This window comes from Dermacentor silvarum, chromosome 1, assembly GCF_013339745.2.
Source record: "Dermacentor silvarum isolate Dsil-2018 chromosome 1, BIME_Dsil_1.4, whole genome shotgun sequence".
Classification (NCBI taxonomy): Eukaryota; Metazoa; Arthropoda; class Arachnida; order Ixodida; family Ixodidae; genus Dermacentor; species Dermacentor silvarum.
Genome location: NC_051154.1, coordinates 359,792,926 through 359,816,753, shown reverse-complemented (window position 1 = coordinate 359,816,753; position 23,828 = coordinate 359,792,926). Strand labels below are relative to the sequence as shown.

General features: G+C 48.0%; 10 non-coding genes across 10 annotated transcripts; all 10 read left to right on the top strand.

Moving 5' to 3' along the window:
• The first annotated feature begins 4,600 nt into the window (after window positions 1-4,600).
• Trnac-gca (transfer RNA cysteine (anticodon GCA)) lies at window positions 4,601-4,672 on the top strand. The gene has a single exon. It is a non-coding gene; the product is annotated as a tRNA-Cys (tRNA).
• Window positions 4,673-4,743: 71 nt separating this feature from the next.
• Window positions 4,744-4,816, top strand: Trnac-gca (transfer RNA cysteine (anticodon GCA)). Its single transcript has one exon. It is a non-coding gene; the product is annotated as a tRNA-Cys (tRNA).
• Window positions 4,817-4,888: 72 nt separating this feature from the next.
• Window positions 4,889-4,960, top strand: Trnac-gca (transfer RNA cysteine (anticodon GCA)). Its single transcript has one exon. It is a non-coding gene; the product is annotated as a tRNA-Cys (tRNA).
• A 71-nt stretch (window positions 4,961-5,031) lies between these two features.
• On the top strand, window positions 5,032-5,103 carry Trnac-gca (transfer RNA cysteine (anticodon GCA)). The gene has a single exon. It is a non-coding gene; the product is annotated as a tRNA-Cys (tRNA).
• Window positions 5,104-10,197: 5,094 nt separating this feature from the next.
• On the top strand, window positions 10,198-10,269 carry Trnac-gca (transfer RNA cysteine (anticodon GCA)). The gene has a single exon. It is a non-coding gene; the product is annotated as a tRNA-Cys (tRNA).
• Window positions 10,270-10,340: 71 nt separating this feature from the next.
• On the top strand, window positions 10,341-10,412 carry Trnac-gca (transfer RNA cysteine (anticodon GCA)). The gene has a single exon. It is a non-coding gene; the product is annotated as a tRNA-Cys (tRNA).
• Window positions 10,413-10,484: 72 nt separating this feature from the next.
• On the top strand, window positions 10,485-10,556 carry Trnac-gca (transfer RNA cysteine (anticodon GCA)). The gene has a single exon. It is a non-coding gene; the product is annotated as a tRNA-Cys (tRNA).
• A 5,025-nt stretch (window positions 10,557-15,581) lies between these two features.
• Window positions 15,582-15,663, top strand: Trnas-uga (transfer RNA serine (anticodon UGA)). The gene has a single exon. It is a non-coding gene; the product is annotated as a tRNA-Ser (tRNA).
• Window positions 15,664-15,733: 70 nt separating this feature from the next.
• Trnas-uga (transfer RNA serine (anticodon UGA)) lies at window positions 15,734-15,815 on the top strand. Its single transcript has one exon. It is a non-coding gene; the product is annotated as a tRNA-Ser (tRNA).
• Window positions 15,816-20,859: 5,044 nt separating this feature from the next.
• Window positions 20,860-20,931, top strand: Trnac-gca (transfer RNA cysteine (anticodon GCA)). Its single transcript has one exon. It is a non-coding gene; the product is annotated as a tRNA-Cys (tRNA).
• Window positions 20,932-23,828: the final 2,897 nt, after the last annotated feature.

Genomic DNA, 23,828 nt, shown 5'->3' with positions numbered 1-23,828 from the left:
GATCACAAGATTTTGCGCAGTTTCAGTGATGTGGCCCTGTTGTGGCATTCAGAAAGGCAATGTCTTTGCTCCCGTTCATTGGTTGGGAATTATGGAATTTTTTTATTATACCTCCAGGGAAATGCTGTAATCTCGGTTAGTGATTTTACTCTTTCTTTTACAGAACGATGGGCCACTGACGCCTTGTCTACTTGGAGAAGTCGACGTGGGACTGTCTCTACACAGACAGGCAGCGCATTTTCCAGATGAAATCCCTCCTCGGTGGCAGGGCGTGCCTTTTTGCGTCTTTTTGGGTGTTCAGTGTTGAATAGCCCAAAAAGGCACCCCAATTGCTCGCATTTTTCAAGCATGCCTTTTTGGGTCTTTGCCACACGAAACCACGTGTGAAGGCATTGGAGCTCAAAAACGTTTTCAGGGGACACGTGCAGTGTCGCACGTTGAGGTTTTATAAAGCTTGGCTGGTTGGTTTGCATTTAAAATGGCAAACAGTACTCACCACAAGACATGAGACAGGCATGCAACATGCATGTAAATTACAAGTTATATGCCATTGTATCTCTGTCTCAAAAAGCCACAAAAGAAATGGTAGGCACACTTGGCACTACCACCATGCATTCATCCCATTGGTCACAATGCCACAGCAAGTAATTTGGATTTATTGTTCTGTAAGGTTAAGAGAAGGGCTGCTGACAGAAATATCTGTTGAGCAGTCAATCTCGAATGCTACCATTTCTCTTCTAAAGTTATCAGGGGCCCTAACAGTGTTTCACACAGGCAAAACAGTACATTTGCACTGCTGACAATGCAAGGCAAGCTTGCTGGCTTTGTTATGCTCACTTAGTCTACCACTAATACATCTGTCTGACAGGCGGGTGCACTGGCTCCTGCCCTTAGTTGTGTGCTCTTTCTCCATTCGCTGTTTCTTTATTGTCCTTACTTGGCTTTGTTCTGTGTGTAAAAGGCAAAGCATGGTAGTAAATGCATACAGTTGTCAGTCAGCACTGTGTTCATGCTTTTGTTTTGTCTCATTTGGTGTACTGTTTCTTTGCTGTAAGGCGACATGATTAACAAGCACAATCAGTACCGAGATGGTTTACCTTTAACATGTGAAAACGGTGCAGTGCAAACCAGGAAAAAGAGATAGATACACTGGCTTGAATGGAGGCACAAAAGACCAAGAGTGCACATTTTGAGGCACTAGTTCATGGCATCGTAGGTCTTGCAGGCCATGAAATTAGCTAATACTTTTCTGCATGCTCCACTTAATGCTCGTAAACTACAAGTGTAGTGCATGTTCTAAGCGCTATGTTCACACCAATGACTGATGTCATTTTAATGTGATGTCTAACGTGTCTCCTTTCTCTGCTACCACAGTCAACCTTATGTTTCATTGCTTATATATCTACCTTTTATTTACTTATTTATTTATGTGTAATATCTGCAGTGCCATGAGGCTTATCTTACAGCGACGCTGTTAAGGGGAGTTAGTGTTTGCGGCTATATTAAATGTGAATGCAACACGTGTTCGGAGCATCAAATATACTTTGAAATGTAATGATCAACGATCATGAAATAAATGTTACCGTGTACATCGAACCCTGCGCAAATCACCCTCCAACATCCGTAAGCTAGCTTTCCAAACGTTTGTTCGCCCACAGCTCGAATTAGCCTCTCCAATCTGGTCACCTTACCATAAGAACCTAACCAGCTTATTAGAGTCTATCCAAAATAGGGCCGCAAGGTTTATCTCATAACTCTACATACAATTACAGTATTTCACAAATAAAACTGGATATTTCCCTTCCACCCCTCAGTATCCATTGTGACTTCGCTCTCTTATCTCTGCTTCATAAGGACGTTCATGTGGATAGGAAATCTTCCTTGCGGCTTGAATTTGCACCATGCACATCACGCACGCTACATAATCACCTCAGCTTCACTCGGATATACGGAGACATTCACGTATTCAATTGGTCGGCCCCGTGCCATTTGATTATGGAATGCCTTTCCTGATTCCATAGTCTCCGAAAAAAATCCTGACAAATTTCGCCAGCTTCTCATTTCGCATTTCATTGCGTAGTCTCGATAAAAATGCGTGTCCCCTTCTAATGTTTCCTCATGATATGCCTTCTGTTAGCTTTTTTGTTTATGGGATCACTTTGCTCTTTTTCTTGTATTACTGTTTCTTTTTTTTTCTAATTAGAACGTCACCAGCCCAATATATTTTTATGCAATACTGATGTAACCCTTCAGTTTATTTGTCCATTGTTATTTTTTGTTGCTATTTTTGTATTATGTATACGACATTGAATTGCCTATTCTTATGTGTACTGTACCTTTTGTTATATTTGTGTAATCATCCAGTGTACGCAGGAAATCATTCATTATTATGCCAATTAATCGTGCATGTATATTATGTACCAATTATGCATGCTGTTTTCCTTTTCTTTGTCATGCCCCCCTTACCCACTACCTACTAGCCTGAATGCAGGCCATCTCTAAGAACAGCCAGCCTTGACAATGCTTGAGCTCTGCAGCAGTTTCTGTTCAAGCAAGGCTGTTAGCCAGCAACTAGACCCCTAGTTTTTTTAAAGGGTGTGAGAAGTGCCTTATAACAGCTTTGCTGTCAGATTGGCATACATCTGTGTTATCTTTTTTTTACTTTTTTTCCCGAGCTGTTATGGAACAAAGCTTCCAAAAGTTGTCATCTCAACTAGTCCAGATGGTCTTTCGTAATGCAGTCTTCAGCATTGCCTGTTTTTTGCCTCTTAATCGTCAAAAGTGGGCTCACATGGTGGTTCTAGGCTCTAAGCCTTTTCACACCAGCAGCATTATCCAGGCGGAATGTCGGGAAGGCAGTTTGGATGATCACTGACAAAAGCTGGTCATTATTTTGGTATTTTTGTTTATTTTTTGCTGACTGTTTTTTTCTTTCAGCATTATTGCTGATCCATGGGCTGCAAAGTGTAGACTACAGCCTAGAGTCAATCTGTGGAAGGAATTGTGATGGGTTGCTGCCATTAATAACACGCACTTTTACCAACTCTTAAAATCAAGGTACAATACAATGAACACTTTAGCATCCCTTATGGCTCTCTTGGCTACTATGTCTGCCTTTCGGCGGTAGGGGGCAAAAAGCAAAGCTGAACTCTGCTTCATTTAGTCCACTCTGCCAGCTTCTTACTGTAAAAGTAGCACCGTTTTGCCTCCCAGAACTGTCGTTTTCTTGCAATTAGTGTGTGCAATTAGTGTGTTGGCATCTTCCCCAACTTTTGCTGCTTTAGCTCTCGTACGCTTGTCAATATCACTGAGAAGTGACGTCTGCTTTACTCGTTGCTTTTCCTTTTGCAGTGCCACAATGTCTAAGTTGGCAAACTCAAATGTCACAGAATGCTCTGCTGTAACTTACTTCCAAACTATTTCACATTGTTTAGGCACTTGTGGCAGGTTTCAATGTACTTTTGATGTATTTTATATGGTCTTGGGTGAACCTGCACTTGAATGAGTTGCTTTCAATTCATACTGTGCGTTGTGCAAATAACATGGACAAAAAGGAAGAATCGTAAAAACCAGTTGAGAGCTTGCGCTCGTGTCATCCATTTCTTCCTTCTTGCCTGTGTACAATTTGCACTAGTCCACCCACTGTGTATTTGCATATTCACAACATTTATGATGCAGGTGATTACATGGTTAGTGCAATCTATGACAATAGGGTTTTATAAGTGTGCTTTAGGCCATCTTAAAAAGTTTTGACAAGACTCCCTGTCACACCAGACTGCATGGCAGCCCATGCTGTTAAGGATCTACGTTTTTGAATGCCTGAGTTTGATGGGATTGCTTTCTTTAGATGATGTGATCATGTGGATTCTAATGACTTCACAATGTTCAATAAAATTATTTTCTACAAAGCACTACTTTGACTACTTTTGTGTGCATCTTCCAGCTTGGAAAAACAATATATTGTGCATTTCTCAGTGTGGAAAATTAATATTGAAGATTCTGAGAGCGGCATATTATCTAATGCATGCGAACAGATACTCCCACCTCTTGCAAAAGCTCCCCAATCAATGTAAAAAGATACTCCAATGGTACCCTGCAAAGCGTCCTCGATGGATGTAAGCATATGCTCCCATGGTTCCCTGCAAAAGCTCCTCGATGAAGGTAAACGTATAATCCCATAATTCCCTGCAAAACCTCCTCGGTGGGTGTAAACATATAATCCCATAGTTCCCTGCAAGACCTTGATGGGAGTAAACATATGCTCCCATAGTTGCCTGCAAAACCTCCGCGATGGGTGTAAACATATACTCCCATCATTCCACCCAAACCCTCCGTTCAGCTCAACAGGGGAGTAAACATATACTCCCATCATTCCACCCAAAACCTCCGTTCAGCAGGGGAGTAAACTTTTTACTCCGCCTGACCGGAGTATATCGCACTCCCATCTGGGAATGCGCTAGAGGACAAGTCATTTACTCCCATCTCGGCTCATTTTTGCTTACAGTGCGGTTCAAACCCGGGTGCCCCCTTTATTATTTTTTATTTGCAATATTTTCGTGTCTGAAGCTCCGGAACGTGCCTTCTCTCCATCTCGGACGTCGGGGGCATAGCTCAGTGGTAGAGCATTCGACTGCAGATCGAGAGGTCCCCGGTTCAAACCCGGGTGCCCCCTTTATTATTTTTTATTTGCAATATTTTCGTGTCTGAAGCTCCGGAACGTGCCTTCTCTCCATCTCGGACGTCGGGGGCATAGCTCAGTGGTAGAGCATTCGACTGCAGATCAAGAGGTCCCCCGGTTCAAACCCGGGTGCCCCCTTTGTCATTTTTTTATTTGCAATATTTTCGTGTCTGAAGCTCCGGAACGTGCCTTCTCTCCATCTGGGACGTCGGGGGCATAGCTCAGTGGTAGAGCATTCGACTGCAGATCGAGAGGTCCCCGGTTCAAACCCGGGTGCCCCCTTTATTATTTTTTATTTGCAATATTTTCGTGTCTGAAGCTCCGGAACGTGCCTTCTCTCCATCTCGGACGTCGGGGGCATAGCTCAGTGGTAGAGCATTCGACTGCAGATCGAGAGGTCCCCGGTTCAAACCCGGGTGCCCCCTTTATTATTTTTTATTTGCAATATTTTCGTGTCTGAAGCTCCGGAACGTGCCTTCTCTCCATCTCGGACGTCGGGGGCATAGCTCAGTGGTCATTCTGCTTCCGGCCACCGAGCGTGACGGTTCGTGAATCATGGCCTCTCCCGGGGCAGCGACAGCGGTCACTTTTGGCCGCGGAAACAGGACCAACGACGAAGAGAAGGATTACCCTTTTATTTTGCCGCAACTACCTAAAGGACGAGTGGCTACTAACACCCTGTTTTTACACGGGGATGTACGTGCGAGACCATACAGGGTCGAGGACTTCAGAGACGCCCTACTGCCGACGGGCTTGCTGCCTGGCGTGGTATGCATAGGGGCGTACCAGATCAATCACGTGTGGGCGGTGACCCTTAAGGATGCGACTAACACGAAACGGCTGGTGGCCCTGAAGGAACTTCAAGTGAAAGGGCGACGGTGCGTCATCGTCGACCCACAGGACCAGCAGGTGAAGCTTCGACTTCACTGGCTGCTGTATGGCGTTGCCGACGATGACGTCCGGGTGGCGTTTGCGCCTTTCGGCAACGTGGATGAGGTAAGCCAGGAGAGGTGGCGTGTCCAAGGTATGGGGGACAAGACCTCTACCACGCGGACCGTGCTCCTCAAGCTGAAGACCGGCGTCAAGGTAGAGGACCTTCCACATCAGGTCCGCGTCGGCGGAGAACTCGCTTTGGTGGTCGTTCCCGGTCGGCCTATGCAGTGCTTGCGTTGCCAGGGCACTGGGCACGTCCGGCGAGAGTGTAAGGTGCCGCGCTGCTCCCGTTGCAGACGTTTTGGGCACGTCGACGCCGACTGCGTGAAGACGTACGCTACAGCGACAGGCCCAGCAGTGAGTGAAGTGGCAGCCGAAAATCTGATGGATGCAGCCGAGGCTGAAGACGCCGCCAAGGGAGCCGGAGACCAAGTGCCACCAGCGAAAACAAGTACCGTGACAGTGCCGGTGGGCGCTGAAGCCAAGGTGGACGAAGCTGCTGAGCAAGTGACTGGGCCGCCACGGGTCGACACGGAAGCTGTCCTTCGAAAGGAAGGTGCGAGTGAAGGCGAAAGCGATGACGAGGATTCAGAAATGGAACAGAGCGAGGCTGCCAACGACGGGGACCGGGCTGCTAGTCTCGGTGCAACCTTCAAGCGCCCCCGAGACGACGCCGGAGACAAGGATAACGCAGCATCCAGCACCGGGGATGGGCCGCCGGCAAAAGCGCCTCTTGGGAGGCGTTCGGGTTTCAAACCCAAACCGAATGTTCCGCCCGAGAGAAGGCCTGTGGACAAAGCGCAGCACACCACCAACAACGCCGGGAAGCCGGGCGGCTCCGGAGGCGGCTAGCCGAGGGCTAGTCGTGAGAGGTAAGCACCATGCTCCGGGCCTACTTCATTCTTTAGTACAGCATGGCACCTGACCCGTCTCTCAGCATTGCCACACTAAACGTGCGAGGCTTGGCGGCTAGCCGTAGGCAATGTCAAGTACTACGGTTGATCACTGACTACGACATAGACGTTTTAGCTGTCCAGGAGATCAAGGTAGACGGGGAGGAAGAGACCGGGAGCATGGTGCGGCGTTTCACGACTAGATATTATGCAGTCGTGAGCCACGCGGTAGGGACGTCCGCTGGATGTGTCCTGTTTGTTAAGAAGTTACGAGACCTGGTTGTTCAAAGTGTGTTTTCATGTCCGTCGGGAAGGATTGTTATTTGCGATTTTGTGTTTTGTAAAGTTGAATTCCGAGTTATATGCATATATGCGCCAAATGGGGTAGAAGAACGTGCATTATTTTTTTCGAGTCTTTTTCAGTATATTAGCAGTGAAAAGTGCATGCTTTTGTTGGGGGATTTCAACTGTGTTTTGAGTGCTCGGGATAGATGCAATAATGGTGGTATCCGCGATAAAAGCAGTCATATATTGTCTAGGCTGATCAGCGAAAGTGAACTAGACGATGTATGTGAGTGTCTGGAGGGGGAGCGGGAAGTGAGGTATACGCGATTTCAAGGCAGTAGCCATGCGCGGTTAGACCGCTTGTACATGTCACAGGACATGATTCCAAAGTGCCACAGTTATTCTGTTGCACCTGTGTAGTTCTCCGATCACTGCTTGGTGATGTGTACCATAGGAATGAAGAAGAAGAGTCAATCTTTTAACTGGGACCAATGGAAAATGAATGCCTTACTTCTAAAAGACGCGCCATTTGTAGATGCAATTCATGAGGCCGTTATGGAAGTAAGCGATGAATGTATTGAAACAATAGCAGAGAAATGGGAATGGTTCAAACAGAAGGTAAAAATGAAAGCAATAGAAAGATCTAGCTGCTTAAAGTTTGAGAGGGAAATGAAAGAACGAGACTTACGAAAGATACTTAATCAGCTGATAGCGCTGGAGTGCGAAGAGCCAGGGGCGTATAAGCAAGATATGCGAACCATCAAAGAAAAAATCGAACAGTTGGACAAAGAACGCTATCAAGGTGCGATTGTGCGCGCAAGAGCAAACGCATTAGTAGCGGGGGAGACGCCCACCAAAAGGGCACTAGGACTTGAAAAAGCTCATGGTCGACGTAATCATGTCGATAAGATCTCGTGGAATGGCACACTAGTCGAAGATAATAAGAGCATAGGCCGAGCGTTTTTAGAGTATTACCAGTCACTGTTTGCATATCAAGAAGCTAATGTAGATGAGTTCAAAAGGGTCTTTCTCAGTCGCATGCCGCGATTGAGTGACGACACGAAGGACCGATTAGAAGGGACTATAAGAGAACACGAAGTCGTAAAAGCAATAAATGATTTGAACAATGGCAAATCACCTGGACCTGACGGTCTGAGCGCTTGTTTTTATAAAGCCTTCAAGAAAGAACTTTCGCCCCTGCTAACAGGCCTGTTTAACGACGCGTATGTGAACAAAGCTTTGCCGCCTTCTTTTGGTAAAGCGCATACCATCTTGATACCTAAGAGTGACAAAGCGGAGAAACTTAGGCTCGTGACATCTTATAGGCCGATAACTTTAACCAATGTCGACTATAAGACTTTCATGAAGGTTTCGGCAGCCAGACTTCAAAGCGTCATCAAAGAAATCGTCGCAGACCACCAAACGTGTGGGATCAAAGGGAGGTCAATTTTTTCGAATATTCACACGATGCGGTGCGTGCTCGAGTGCTGTGACCTCACTTACGATGGCGTCGCAGTGCTCCAGCTTGACCTAGAGAAAGCTTTTGACTGTGTGTATCATGATATTTTGTTTGCCATTCTGGATCACGTTAATGTAGGTGCCATCATCACTGAGGGAGTGGCATTGGCGTATCAGAACTGCACAACACGTTTAATTGTGAATAAATCATTGGGGGCCCCCATTAACGTCATGCGTTCTGTGCGTCAAGGCTGCCCCCTCAGTCCTCTTTTGTTTGCAGTTTACATTGAAACGATGTGTTTGGCGATAACTGAGAACGATCAAATACGCGGTTATAGCTTGGCAGCCGCAGAAGTCAAGCTCCTGGCATATGCAGATGATATCGCCGTGTGTTGTACAAACAGAGAAAGCGTAACGGAAACAATACGCGTGGTGAAACAGTTTTGTGATGTAACGGGCAGTAAAGTGAACTGGGGTAAGTCCCTCGGTTTGTGGCACGGAGAGTGGTCCTCGGCCCCGGACAACTTTGCGAATGTGAGCTGGGTGAAAACCCCTACCAAGTATCTCGGTGTTCCCTTGGATAGCTACAAACAGAGCGAGGAATACTGGACGAACCAAATAAAAGAAACAAAAGAAAAAGCAGACAGGTGGAAAGGCATCAACCTGTCCATTTTCGCAAGGGCAACTGTATGTAATTTGTTTTTCATTACGAAGTTGTGGTACGTCATGCAGACGTTGTTTTGTTCAAGGGTAAATGTGCAAAGATTGCACAGAGTGTTCGCCGTTTTTATCTGGGGCTCTAACTGGGAAAGATGTAGCCGAACAAACCTGTTCAGGCGGGTGAAGGAAGGTGGCCTGGGCTTGGCGCATCTTTTTGTACGACAGCTTGTCAATAGATTTTTGTTTTTTCGAGATGTGCGTGATCCTTTTCTGCGTACGCTATTACAGCTCAGATGAAGAGCTGCGCTGCCGGCGCTCATTGTTAGTACCAATAGTATGCCAGGAACGATTCGCGGCTATCTTAAAGAGGTAGTCGACAGTGTGTGCTTTCTTTCTGTGCGTTTTTCTTTCGATTATTTATCTGCCGTGAAAAGAAAGACATTATATAAAGATGTATGCGATATTATTTTTCCAGTGCCATTGTACAGAGCGATATACAGGGGAGGACCAGGACAGGATGTCCTTAAACGGGTGAAAAGAATGGAGGTGCCTACTGGGGCAAAAACATTCTTTTTTAGGCTACACACAGGAACACTGTCAGTGAAGACGTTCATGGAAGAACGCGGCTTCCTTGTACCATGGGGCCCACACTGCTTGATTTGCAAGCAACCTGAAACTGTAGATCATGTGTTTTTGCATTGCTGGGAAGGGGTGTACTTCTGGGACGTCCTAAAACGGACAATCAAGAAGGAGTTTCCGTTGAATCCGCATGGGATCAGGTACTTACCGATTGACAATGAGGACGGGGTTCCATACGACCTAATTATGCTCAATGGCCTCCACTGTTTATGGCGGGCACGAATGGCAGGGTACCATTGCGACCCAGATGCTAGGCCTGCTCGTATTTATTTTCGAGAAAGTATGTCTCGTTTCATTGAAATTAAGAAAATGCAAGATATTGTACCCGATTGGCTGTCAAGGATAGAACCTCTGACAGCTTTAAAAGAATCTTAGTTTGACAACGCCAGTCCATGTTGGGCTGATGGCTTTCATGTTTTTCAGTATGTTCTGTAGGTGTTCTTTTTGTGATGTCTGTTTCTATACCGTGTGCAGTGTACATTGTCAAAGACCGGCAATAAATAAAAAAAAGGGCATAGCTCAGCGGTAGAGCATTAGACTGCAGATCGAGAGGTCGCCGGTTCAAACCCGGGTGCCCCCTTTATTATTTTTTATTTGTAATATTTTCGTGTCTGAAGCTCCGGAACGTGCCTTCTCTCCATCTCGGACGTCGGGGGCATAGCTCAGTGGTAGAGCATTCGACTGCAGATCGAGAGGTCCCCGGTTCAAACCCGGGTGCCCCCTTTATTATTTTTTATTTGCAATATTTTCGTGTCCGAAGCTCCGGAACGTGCCTTCTCTCCATCTCGGACGTCGGGGGCATAGCTCAGTGGTAGAGCATTCGACTGCAGATCGAGAGGTCCCCGGTTCAAACCCGGGTGCCCCCTTTGTCATTTTTTTATTTGCAATATTTTCGTGTCTGAAGCTCCGGAACGTGCCTTCTCTCCATCTCGGACGTCGGGGGCATAGCTCAGTGGTAGAGCATTCGACTGCAGATCGAGAGGTCCCTGGTTCAAACCCGGGTGCCCCCTTTGTCATTTTTCTATTTGCAATATTTTCGTGTCTGAAGCTCCGGAACGTGCCTTCTCTCCATCTCGGACGTCGGGGGCATAGCTCAGTGGATTCGGCTTTCTGCCGCGCTAGCGAGCGGACGTGTCGAACATGAGCTCCATAGGAACGGCTTCAGCGGCCCAGCAGGGCCGCGGTATCAGGAATTTTAGCTCAGAAGACCCGGACTATCAAGTTTTGCTGCCTCAACTGCCTACAGGTCGGATTGTTTTAAATACATTGTTTTTACATGCTGATGTGCGTGCCAGGCCGTATCGGCTGGAGCACTTCCGCGACGCACTGGCTAGCTTAGGCCTACTGCCGGATGTTATCGCCCTAGGGGCGTATCAAATGAGCCATGTTTGGGCAGTGACTTTCAAGAGCGATGAAGGTGTCAAAAGGCTTGCAAGCGCCAAGGAAGTAAAAGTGAATGAACATCGGTGCATCGTTGTTGATCCAGCAAACCAGGCCGTGCGGCTGAAGCTGCATTGGATGTTACACAACGTGAGGGACGAGGACATACGCACCGCCATTTCACCGTACGGGAAGGTCATGGACGTCTTCCGGGAGAAATGGCGTGTCCACGGAGTGCAAGATAAAGCATCTTTAACGCGTGCGGTGTCGTTGGTTTTGAAGACGGGTATGACCGTGGAAGACCTGCCTCATCAACTTCGTGTCGCTGGTGAGCAGGCCTTAGTTGTTGTACCAGGCAGAGCACCACTTTGCCTGAAATGCCGAAACACCGGTCATGTTCGACGTTACTGTCGCGTCCCGAGATGTGCTGTTTGCCGGCGCTACGGCCATGATGAGACGGAGTGTGTTAAGACCTACGCGTCCGTAACGGGACCGGCGCCTCGGGAGGACGTGGCTGACCTGTTAATGGATGAAGCAGACGTGGATGAGTCTTTCCGTGCGCAAGTTCTGCCGGCCGACACATTTGCGACGCCCACTGAGCAGGCTTACATAGCCTCGAAGGTGGCAACTGTAGTAACTACTGAACAGAAAGCTGCAGTGCAGACAAGTGACGGAGAAGGCAACGAAGAAACGGCCATAGAACTCGCCTCTGCTGGGGCAAGTACAGCAGAGCACGGGCCAGCAACTGCAATGATGGACGTCGCAGACACGAGTGCAAGCAGTGCGGCTACGAAGAGAGCAAGGGACGTAACGAGCGGCCATGAGGAGGAATTTGACAACGAGACCAAAGACGAACCGCCGCAGAAAACCCAGGCGAGTCGTCGGGCGTCCATTCGCCCGAAACCGAACATCCCGCCGGACAGACGGACGGCGGCAGAACCGCCTACCTAGGACCTGGCGCCTACTGGGGCGCCCGGACTAGCGACGTCAAGAGATGGGTGCCACTTCAGAATTTGCCTACGCTTACACCGTAAAGGTACGCGTGTGGTAAGAGCGGCTTTTCGTTGAGCATTTGTTTATGGAAAGTTTTTTACAAAGTGTTGTGATGGTTTGTTTTCCAGCGGCACCTTGCGATCGGCTTGCTTATACAGACTAATGACGGTGAAATTAGAGACAGCATTGAGAGTGGCCACTTTAAATGTTCGTGGCCTCGGAGCGCGAAGGAGACAGTATCAACTCAGTCGCTTGTGTATGGAGAAGGAACTCGATGTTGTCGCTTTACAAGAAACTAAGGTCGAAACTCAAGAGCAGACCGATCGCATGGTGACGCCTTTCACGGCGCATTACAATGTGTGCGTATGCCATGCTAATGGTACATCAGGCGGGTGCGCGTTGCTTATACGGAAGAGTGCTGGCATTATTGAAGAAAGTGTAACTGTATGTCAAACTGGCCGCATGCTCATTGTCGATTTTTCTTTTTCTGGAGCGTCGTGGCGGCTCATATGCGTTTATGCACCGAACATTGTGAACGACCGATTGTTGTATTTTGAGTATATAGAGCAGTATCTAAAGTGTGACCGCTACATCATATTTCTTGGTGATTTTAATTGTGTGTGTTCTGCGGAAGATCGAATCAGAGGGGAACGTGTTCGTGACAAAAGTGCTCTCTTTTTGGGCTTACTAATTGACGACCACAACTTAGAAGATGTGGGTCAACTTTTCACTGACGGTACGATTCCGCAGTACATGCACATTCAAGGAAACAGCCGATGAAGGCTGGACAGAGTGTATGTTTCACTAGATTTGATCCCCCTTTGTAACAGCTATAATGTCACACCGCTATCGTTTACGGATCATAGCTTAGTGAGCTTCGCGATGGGGGAAAAAGTTAAAAGAACACGATTCAACTGGAACATTTGGAAATTCAACGAAAAGTTGCTTGATGATGAGCCATTTGTGCGCAGAGTAAAGGAAAAGATATTAGAGTTGATGACAAACAAGCATGACAAATTTATGGCTGCATGGGAAGAATTTAAGGCCCAAGTGAAGTTCATTGCGATCGAAAGAGGAAGCAGCCGCCCGCATGAAGAACTGCAGAAACAAAGAAAGCTGCAAAGACAACTAGAATTTCTTTTGAGCGTACAAAATACGGCTCATGATCAGGTAACGGAAAATGTAAAGAAAGTAAGACATGAGCTGGAAGTTATTGACGCAGAGCGATACAAAGCTGCAGTTATACGTGCTCGGAGCGAACGGTTATGGATGGGTGAGATGCCAAACAAACGGGCAATGAGCGATGAAAAGCGGCATGCGTCAAGAAACGAGATTAAGCAGATACGTTTTCAAAACGAGGTGACGTCAGAAGCTGCCTTAATCGAGAGAGCCATCGTTGAGCATTATCGGGAATTGTACGGCAATGGGGCTCGCTCTGGACTAGGCTTCGACAGCGAATTCATGAGCGAAATGCCAAGGTTGGAAGACGGTGTTAGAGAAAGCCTTGAAACGCCAATAAGTGTACCAGAGATTGAAAGGGCGATAGAGGAGTTGCCGTCAGGAAAGTCACCAGGGCCAGATGGCCTAGGCGCCAAGTTTTACAAATCATTCAGTCAAGAGTTTTCCTGTATCTTGCACAGACTACTCTCAGAAGCGTATGAATTTAAAAAAGTGCCACCCTGATTTCGCATGTCACACGTAGTGTTGATTCCTAAAACCGATGACCGGGAAAAGCTTCTTTTAGTAGGTTCATACAGACCGATAAGTCTGACCAACACAGATTACAAAATCTTTATGAGAGTACTGGCTGTACGATTCCAAAGCGTGATTAAGGGGCTTGTAGGGCCACACCAGACGTGTGGCATTAAAGGCCGCACAATTTTCACCAACACCCACATTGCAAGGAATGTGCTAGAATGTTGTGATGACATTGGGGGTCGGGTGGCGATGTTGCAACTCGACCTTGCGAAGGCCTTCGACCGGGTGTCACATGAGGTGCTTTTCTCTATATTGAAGCACTGCAATGTTGGGAACATCATTTTAGAGGGCGTTAAAATGGCTTATGAAGAGTGTTCAACGCAGATTGTAATTAATAAATGCCTTAGTTCGAAGGTGCCAGTCCGCTCGTCTGTACGACAAGGCTGTCCTTTGTCTCCATTGCTTTTTGCCGTATACCTCGAACCTTTTTGTATGGCAGTCATCCATGATGTAAACATACGTGGTTTTAGGCTGCAGGCCGCTGAAGTTAAAATGCTAGCCTATGCAGATGACGTCGCCGTCTTTTGTGAAGACAAGGAAAGCGTTATCGAGGCTGTCCGCCTGGCAAGATCTTTCTGTAAGTACACGGGTGCCCAGATAAACTTCGAAAAAAGTGTTGGCATATGGCATGGAAATTGGGACGCGATGCCCACTAATTTCGCCGGAATGCAATGGACTACTGTGCCTGCACCCTATCTAGGTGTGCCCCTTGAGCACTATCAAGACTCGACGCAGTTATGGAGCGGACAAACAGAATTGATGAAAGAAAAGATAAAGGGATGGCAAGGCCGGGGATTATCAGTGTTTACGCGTGCCTCAGCTTGCAATGTTTTTTTGATTGCCAAAGTCTGGTATATACTGCAAGTAATGTTCATGTCTCGCGTCAATGTTCAAAAAGTGCACTGAGTTTTTGCCACCTTTATATGGAACTCCACTTGGGAGCGAACCAGCCGTACAAACCTTTTTCGCAGTGTTCGCAGTGGAGGCCTTGGGCTCTCACACTTGTTCATTAGACAGATTGTATCGCGGTTCTTTTTCCTGCGCGATGAAAGAAATGCTTTTCTCCGCACTGTCATTCAGGCGCGAATGGCAACAGAACTGCCGGAATTTGTTTTAACTACATCCAGTGTTATCAGTAGAAGAGCGACTGGTTATTATCGTGAAGTAGTTGCGTCTTTTCGAATACTCTGTGTACGGTTTTCGTTGGAGTATTTGTGCTCAGAGAGAAAGAAAAAACTGTACGTCGATTTGGTTGACAGCATGCTACCTACCCCACTGTATAGGATGGTTCACTGTGGAGGCCCAGGAAAAGATGTGCTGAAACGAGTCAAAAGGATGCCTGTAAGACCTGCTGCGAAAACTTTTTTTTCCAGCTACACACAAACACCCTCCCCGTTAAAATATGGCTTGAACAGAAAGGAATATTCGTACTGTGGACAACAAACTGCTTGCTGTGTAGAAAGCCCGAAACAATTGAACATGCCTTCATTGATTGTCGGGACGCAGTATTTCATTGGGATGTCTTGCAGCGCACTCTCAAAAAAGAACTCCCCATAACCCCGTATGGAATTCGATTCCTGCCAGTTGAAAGCGATCAAGGAATACCTTTTGATATGTTCATGGTCCTGGGCCTCCACAGTTTGTGGAAGACGAGAATGGCTGTTCGTCATGCTGACGCCAATGTACGCTCTACGCGAGAGAACTTCATTGAAAGTGTTTCTTTTATACGAGAAGTGTATCGTGCACAGAGTGAACCCGCAGACTGGGTTAGCATTCTTGATGAGCTGGTGTGCCTCAAGAAATTTTAATAAGACAATCCCGCCTGATGTGACGTCGGTGCACTGTATATATGCATTTGTAGTTTTTTGCTAGTGTCAAAGCAGGCAATAAAGAAAAAACAAATTGCAGTCGTGGCCGAGTGGTTAAGGCGATAGACTTGAAATCTATTGGGTTGTACCCGCGCAGGTTCGAATCCTGCCGACTGCGTGCATTGTTTTTCTTTTGTTTCGCCATAATCAGGAATCTGAGCAGCGGAGAGAAAGATCCTTTTGTTCTTGCAGTCGTGGCCGAGTGGTTAAGGCGATAGACTTGAAATCTATTGGGTTGTACCCGCGCAGGTTCGAATCCTGCCAACTGCGTGCATTGTTTTTCTTTTGTTTCGCCATAATCAGGAATGTGAGCAGCGGAGAGAAAGATCCTTTTGTTCTTGCAGTCGTGGCCGAGGGGATTCTGCTTCCGGCCACCGAGCGTGACGGACGCATGATGACGGGCTCCGTAGGAGCGGCTTCAGCGACTCAGAGCGGCCGCGGTAACAGGAGTGTCGTTGCGGACGAGTACCAAGTTGTTTTGCCGAGTTTGCCAACAGGGCGTTTTGTTGTGAACACAGTTTTTTTACATTGTGATATCAGGGCCCGCCCATACCGGGTGGAAGATTTCCGCGATGCGCTCGCCCCGTTATCGCTCCTGCCGGAAGTGGTGGCTCTCGGGGCCTACCGTATGAGCCATGTTTGGGCCGTGACCTTCAAGGACGACGAAGCGGTGAAGAAGATCGTCAGCGTTGGTGAGCTGCAGGTCAAAAAGGGCCGATGCCTCGTCATTGACCCCGCCAACCAGGATGTACGCTTGAAAGTGCATTGGCTGCTGCACACCGTTCCCGACGAGGACGTGCGTCTTGCCTTCGCGCCGTTCGGAAAGGTCACGGACGTCGCCCGCGAGCGGTGGCGGTGTCATGGCGTGGCGGATAAGAACTATACTACAAGACTGGTTACGCTGAAGTTGAAGCCGGGCGTAACGCTGGTCGACCTGCCACATCAGGTGAGCGTCGCCGGCGAGCTGGCTCTCGTGGTTGTGCCGGGCAGGGCCCCTCTCTGCCTGCGCTGCCGCGGAACGGGCCATATTCGTCGCGACTGCCGCATTCCGCGGTGTAATGCGTGCCGACGCTTCGGTCACGAAGAGAGTCAGTGTGAGCGGACGTACGCTAGCGTGACCGGACCCGTGAGCAACGACGACAACTCCGCCCTGCTCATGGACGAGGCGGACATGGAAGACACATCGTCCACGGCTAAGGAAGCAGCTGGCGAGGTGGCAGAGTCGGAGGTACGACTTCAGCAACAAGGGCAACACTGTCGACGAGGCCGTCGCCTCTGAACAAGCAAGAGAAAGCAGAGGGCACTGCTAGCATGCCGAACCGTGAGGAAGAGAGCCCACCTGATCCGGGAGCGGCCTCCACCCCCCCTGAACCTGAAGACATGGACACCCATAGGGGGCTCGCTACCTTGCAGGCGGAGAAACGCCCAGGCGACCAGACCAATAGCCTGGCTATTATACAGGACAGCGGTGGCGGAGACGAGCCACCGCCCAAAACGCCTGGTATGAGGAGACCAACCTTGAAGCGGCGGCCGAACATTACGGCCGACCCACGGCAGGCGGGTAAACCGCCTCCGTAATTCTGTACTGTGTATAGCTTGACGCTGGTTGGGGGGTTGGTGAGTGCAATGGCCGTCACCCTGAGCACTATTCTTTTTAGATACGTGTCAGGAACGGGGGCCCAAGTTGCATTTGAGTGTTGTTTTCGAGAGGTCGGGTGTGTTCCCTTTTGTGGCATTCGACGCGGTTATCGGCACGTCATTATGTAACACTCGTCCTTGCGTACTGTGATGGGCACCATTCTGCCGTGTAGTCATGGCAGCTAATATCTGAAGGAGCGCTACGTGTAGCCACGTTAAATGTACGAGGGCTCGGTACAAGAAGGCGGCAATGTCAGCTAAGTCGCTACTCTTAGATAATGACTTGCATCTTGTGGGAATCCAAGAAACCAAAATAGAGAGCCAAGAGCTAACCGACAGAATGGTGTCCAATTTTCGTGCGCACTTTGACGTGTGTGTTTCTCACGCAGTTGGTGGATCAGGTGGTTGCGCTGTATTCATTCGAAGAAACTTTGGCATTTGTGTGCAGTCAGTGTTTTCGTGTGAAAGTGGGTGCCTTTTAGTGGCTGATTTTTGTTTTTGCGATAAGGATTTCCGTGTCATTTGTGTCTACGCACCGAATATTGAAACAGACCGGCGATCCTTCTTTGAGCGTCTTGAAGAGTACGTAAACTGTGCACAAGGTGGTAATACTGCTGGGCGATTTTAACTGTGTATGCACTGCTGACGATCGCGCAAAATTTTCACACGTTACGCGATAGGAGTGCTGTATTGCTAATGCAGCTGGTGCACGATTACGACTTGGAAGATATCGGTAGTGTCTTCGCCAGTGGTACTCACCCGCAGTTTACTCACTTCCAGCGTGATAGCCACGCTCGGCTAGATAGATTATATGTGTCAGCCGAATTGGTGCCCTTGTGTAGTGAATATGATGTGCAACCCATTGCATATAGCGATCACTGCTTGGTAACTGCCACCTTTGGGAAAAGACAGATCAAACACACCTTTAACTGGGACCTCTGGAAATTGAACGCGCAGTTGCTGGATGACGATGCTTTCGTTGATGCTGTTGCGAAGGAACTAGAAAGCCTGATTTCAGTCGAATTAGCAAGCTTCGCCATTAAATAGGAAGAATTTAAACAGAAAGTAAAAACAATGGCTATTGAAAGAAGCAGTGTCCTTCGGCATAACCTGAAACAGGCAGAAACGAACCTTCGCCAGCAACTGCAATTTTTCATCAGCATGGAAAGTGTCCAGCCTGGTGTGTATGTTAACGAAATAAAGGAAGTGAAAGCCGAACTCGAAAGGATAGACTCTGAGAAATACAAAGCCGCCGTTGTGCGATCAAGGTCTGAGAAGCTGTGGGCGGGAGAAGCGCCAACAAAACGAGCTCTCTCAGACAAGAAAAGGTACGCATGTCGGAAGGAAATCCGCCAGCTAGCTAAAGGCAATGACATCACGTCCGACAAAAACGACATCAAACAAGGGATCGTCGATCACTTCAAAGCCTTCTTAGGTCAACCACGCGAACCTAAAGATGGCTACCAGACAGAATTCCTTTCATTGATGCCAAAGCTCGATGAAGAAGTTAAGACACGGCTAGAACATCCCATTACCCTGAATGAGATAGAGTGCGCAATAGACGAGTTGGCGCCCGGTAAAGCACCTGGGCCTGATGGCTTAGGGGCTACTTTCTATAAAACGTTTAAGTCAGCGCTGGCTCATGTCCTCCATCAAGTTATCAGCGAAGCGTATGACCGAAAAAGATTGCCCTTGTCTTTCACAACCTCGCATATCGTGCTAATCCCGAAGAGTGATGACAAAAATAAACGTTTGTTGCCAGGCTCATATCGCCCGATAACTCTAGCCAACGTTGACTATAAGATATTCAGGAAAGTTTTAGCAAAACGACTGCAAAGTGTCATCAAAACATTGGTAGGGCCGCACCAGACTTGTGGCATTAAAGGCCGCAGTATTACAACAAATGTACACGTGGCTCGAAGTGTGCTAGAGTGTTGCGATGCGATTGGCGATTACGTCGCGATGATGCAGATCGATTTGGCAAAAGCCTTCGACCTCGTCTCGCACAAGGCTCTACTATACATACTTGAACACACGAATTTTGGCAGTGTGATAATGGAAGGTGTCACGATGGCGTACAAGAACTGCTCAACGCGAATTATTGTTAATGGGGAGCTCACCGATAGCTTTCGTGTGCTCTCGTCGGTGCGTCAAGGATGCCCGCTTTCGCCCCTTCTGTTTGCTGCTTATCTCGAGCCACTCTGCTTGGCCATTAAGAACAACGACCGCATAGCAGGCTATCGACTACAGGCAGCACACGTTAAAATATTGGCGTATGCAGACGACATCGCGATTTTCTGCAAAGATAAAGCGAGCATTAAAGAGGCAACTGCTATAGTCGAAAAGTTTTGCGATTCAACTGGAGCCCAGATAAACTGGGATAAAAGTTATGGCTTCTGGCATGGGGGGGGGGGGGAGTTGGGAAGACACGCCGGAGACCTTTTCTCGATTGAATTGGTCAAAGTTACCTACACAGTACCTGGGGGTGCCTCTCGGAAGTTACCGTGAGGCCGAACTGTACTGGCTCGACCAAGCTTCGAGAGGAAAGGAAAAGGCTGACGGTTGGAAAGGAAAGCAATTGTCAATGTTTTCTAGAGCCACTGTTTGCAACCTCTTTTTAGTTTCTAAGATATGGTATGTTATGAATGTGTTGTTAGCTGCGCGGGTAAGCGTACAAAAAATTCACCGCGTTTTCGCTACTTTCATTTGGGCCTCTACCTGGGAGAGGACGAGTCGAACAAACTTGTTTCTCCCGGTCAAGAAAGGTGGGCTTGGTCTGGTTCACTTGTTTTTGCGACAAATTGTGTCACGCTTTGTGTTTCTGCGGGATCAAAATGATCTCTTTCTTCGAACAATAGTACAAGTACGGCTGGGCAGACTTCTTCCGGGATTCGTTGTTTCGTCGGCTCAGAACATGCCGGGAACCTTGACTGGGTACCTGCGTGATGTGGTGCTGGCGTATAGGATGTTGAATGTGCGTTTTTCGCAGCAGTATCTGTCCGCCGTTACAAAGAAAAAATTGTACAGAGATCTTGTGGACACGATGCTACCTGTACCTTTGTACCGTTCCCCACACCGTGGAGGCCCCGGACAGGACGTTCTAAAAAGAGTCAAGAAAATGCCAGTAAGGCCATCAACTAAGTCTTTCTTTTTCAAAAACATACAAACACACTTCCCGTTAAGACCTGGCTTCATAGCAAGGGTATTTTCATTCCCTGGACAACCGACTGCTTTTTATGTAAAAAACCAGAAACAATAGAACATGTTTTCCTAGATTGCTGGGACCCGATCTTTCAATGGGACGTTCTGCAGAGAACGCTGAAGAAACAGTTACCTCTGGACCCGTATGGAATACGCTTCTTGCCAATAGATACCTCAGAGGAAGTACCGTATGACCTCATTATGGTCCTGGGCCTCCACGCGATGTGGAAAACTCGCATGCAATTTGAACATGCAGACATCGTTGTGAAACCGGTGCGAGAACACTTCATTAAAAGTGTTGTTTACGTGAGAGACGCGTACAAAGTTCTGCCTGATCCACCACAATGGATGTCTGTACTGAATGAACTGGTGTCACTCAAAAGATTTTAGTGCTGTGCTAACCAAAGTGTGGCTGGCACGTTTTATCCTTTGTAACCCTTGAGTTTGTACGTCGAAGACGGCAATAAAGAAAAAAAGGGGCATAGCTCAGTGGTAGAGCATTCGACTGCAGATCGAGAGGTCCCCGGTTCAAACCCGGGTGCCCCCTTTGTCATTTTTTTATTTGCAATATTTTCGTGTCTGAAGCTCGTAGGAACGTGCCTTCGCTCCATCTCGGACGTCGGGGGCATAGCTCAGTGGCATTTCCACTTCCGGCCATCACAGTGAACGGTCGCGGAATGTCTTGCTCCTCAGGAGCGGTTACAGCGGCTCTCGGCCGCGGTTCCCGGTCAACGGAAAAACCTTCTCCGGATTACCAGATGGTTCTACCACAACTGCCTTCAGGTGCAAGTGTTTTTAACACTATTTTTATTCACGGCGAAGTTAAAGCTCGGCCTTACCGTGTCGAGCATTTCAGGGAAGCGCTTTCGCGACTCATGCTGCTGCCGGAAGTGGTGGCCCTCGGGGCTTATCAGATGAATCATGTGTGGGCCGTAACTTTTTCGAACGAGGCGGCCAAAAAGAAGATATTGGACACAGAAGGATTCCTCGTCAAGGAACACCGTTGCGTAGTGTTTGACCCGTGCAACCAGGGTGTGAGGCTCAAGCTCTTCTGGCTATTGCATGGTGTTCCTGACGAAGACGTCAGAACAGCCTTGGCACCATTCGGAAGAGTAACTGAAGTGACGAGAGAGAAGTGGAGAGTCCAGGGCTGCAACGACAAAGGAACCACGACACGGTCTGTGGTCCTGAAACTCAAGCCCGGAATGATAGCAGACGGACCTACCACACCAACTTCGTGTTGCGGAAGACCTGGCTCTCGTCATTGTCCCGGGCAGAGCACCCCTCTTCCTCCGGTGCCGTGGCACTGGACACGTTCGACGAGACTGCCGGGTTCCACGCTGTGGGCTGTGTCGTCGCTTTGGCCACGACGAGACCCAGTGCGTGAGAACGCACGCCAACGTTGCTGGCCCAGGCAGGAGCGAGGACTCGTCTGAGCTTCTCATGGATCAAGAGGACGCCGAAGAGGCCGCCAAAGGAGCAGCTGAAGGGGCGGCGGCTCAGTCTGCACCACTGGGTACGAAGACCGCAAAGGTGAACCTGAAGGGGATAGATGAAGGCAATGTGCCAGATTCTGCGCCTCTACCTGCGAAGGTTCAAGTGACGCAAGCTGGTGCTGAGGCGACGGGCGCGACTTCAGAAATCACGCCACCTCCGACCAAAGTGGCTGAGGAGCCAGTTAGTGTCATCGAGGACATGGACCTGACTTCCGAAGCTAAAGGCGCCGGAAAGCGGTTGTGTGACGATGTTGAGGACCACAGCCAAAACACCGACGGCGTGGATACCGAAGGACCGACACCAAAAACACCGACAGTCCGACGGTCGACGCTGAAGGTCAAGCACAACGTTCCACCAGACAGACGGCCGTCACATGCGCCGCCTCCGCCTTAGTGGAGGTAGTGCCACGGAAAGAACTTTCCGCACCCGATCTTTGATCGGGAGTGATTCTGCGAGGACGTGGTTTTGCAGTTGTCGCCTTCAACGGGAGTGATACGTTCACCAAGCATCAGTGTATACAAGGGCCGCTATGTTTCCTCGAACAGTATGAGTAGGGGCCCACCTTAATTGCAGCTAACACAATGGCAAATGAAATTAACATCACCACTCCGCTTCGTTTGGCGACATTAAACGTCAGAGGGCTGTCACCGCGGCGAAGACAATGTCAGATTAGCCGCATGCTACTAGAAAAAGACATTGATTTGATGGCAGTCCAAGAAACAAAAATTGAATCAGAGGAAAAAACGGATCGATTGGCAGAAATTATCAGAACGAATTACAACGTATGCGTTTGCCACGCGAATGGTACTTCTGGTGGCTGCCTTCTTTTAATTAGAAACAGTATTGGGTTAACAGAGCAGCAAGCTACTTCATGTGAGGGAGGGCGTATGCTTATTTGTGATTTTTTTTCTGGACTGCTTTGGCGGGCGGTGTGTGTATATGCACCTAATAATGCTCGTGAACGCGAAGAATTTTTTGTTTACCTGAGGTCTTTCTTGGTGTGTGACAGGCACGTTCTAGTGTTTGGCGACCTTAATTGTGTGTGCCGGCCGATAGATAAATCGAAAAAGCTGCTGAGTCAAGATAAAAGCGCAACTGTTCTGCATTAAATTTTGTGGGAAGTTGATCTGGAGGATGTTGGAAGTGTTCTTGGTTCTGACAGTGATGTGCAATATACGCATTTTCAAGGAGACTGCCACTCGAGGTTAGACCGCATCTATGTCCCTTTTCTCTTAGTTCCGCTCCTTTCTAGCTACAGTGTCGAATGCATCAGTTTCAGTGACCGTTGCTTGGTAATGGTTACGATAGGTACGAAATGCAAACAACAAAAATTTAATTGGCACTTATGGAAACTTAATGACAATTTATTGCATTATGAATTGTTTCTACAAAGAATAAAAGAGAAATTAGAAAATGTTCTCCTTCAAAATGCGGAAAATGTTGTAGAAGCTTGGGAACTGTTTAAAACCGAAGCGAAAATAATTGCTTTAGAGAGAGCATGCGTGTTGCGGCACAAACAAAAGCAAGAAGAACGTCAACTGCAGTGCACGTTAGCATACCTTTTGAACATGGAAAGAGGCGCGGCTGGTACATTTGTAAGCGATATCAAAGAACTTAAAGCGAAACTTGAAGTCATTGATGAAGAGAGATAACGCGGCGCCGTTTTGAGAGCACGCGTAGAACGAGTATGGTTCGGTGAAACGCCCACCAAGCGAGCGCTAATTGATGAGAAGAGACACGCATTGAGTAAGGAAATTAAAGAAATAGTTTATCAAGGGCAGCTTACAAACGACAAGGAAATGATAGAACGTGCTTTTGTGGACCACTATAGTACGCTGCTAAGCAAGAGAGCAAGCGATATCTCGGCGTTTAAAAGTGATTATTTGTCTCTGATGCCGAGAATTGATGGTGAACTTAAGGAAGCCCTTGAAAGGCCTATTTTTGTAG